We start from the raw sequence: 264 nt of genomic DNA on the forward strand, positions 1-264 counted from the left end.
CTTTTAATTTCATGGCTGCAGTCACCATCTGCAGTGATTTTGGAGCCCAGAAAAATAAAGTCTGACACTGTTTCTACTGTTTCCCAATCTGTTTCCCATGAAGTGATGGGACCAGATGCCATGATCATCGTTTTCTGAATGTTGAGCTTTAAGCCAACTTTTTCACTCTCCACTTTCACCTTCATCAAGAGGCTTTTTAGTTCCTCTTCACTTTCTGCCATAAGGGTGGTGTCATCTGCATATCGGAGGTTATTGATATTTCTC

This window comes from Bison bison, unplaced genomic scaffold (assembly GCF_000754665.1).
Source record: "Bison bison bison isolate TAMUID 2011002044 unplaced genomic scaffold, Bison_UMD1.0 scf7180017864278, whole genome shotgun sequence".
Classification (NCBI taxonomy): domain Eukaryota; kingdom Metazoa; phylum Chordata; class Mammalia; order Artiodactyla; family Bovidae; genus Bison; species Bison bison.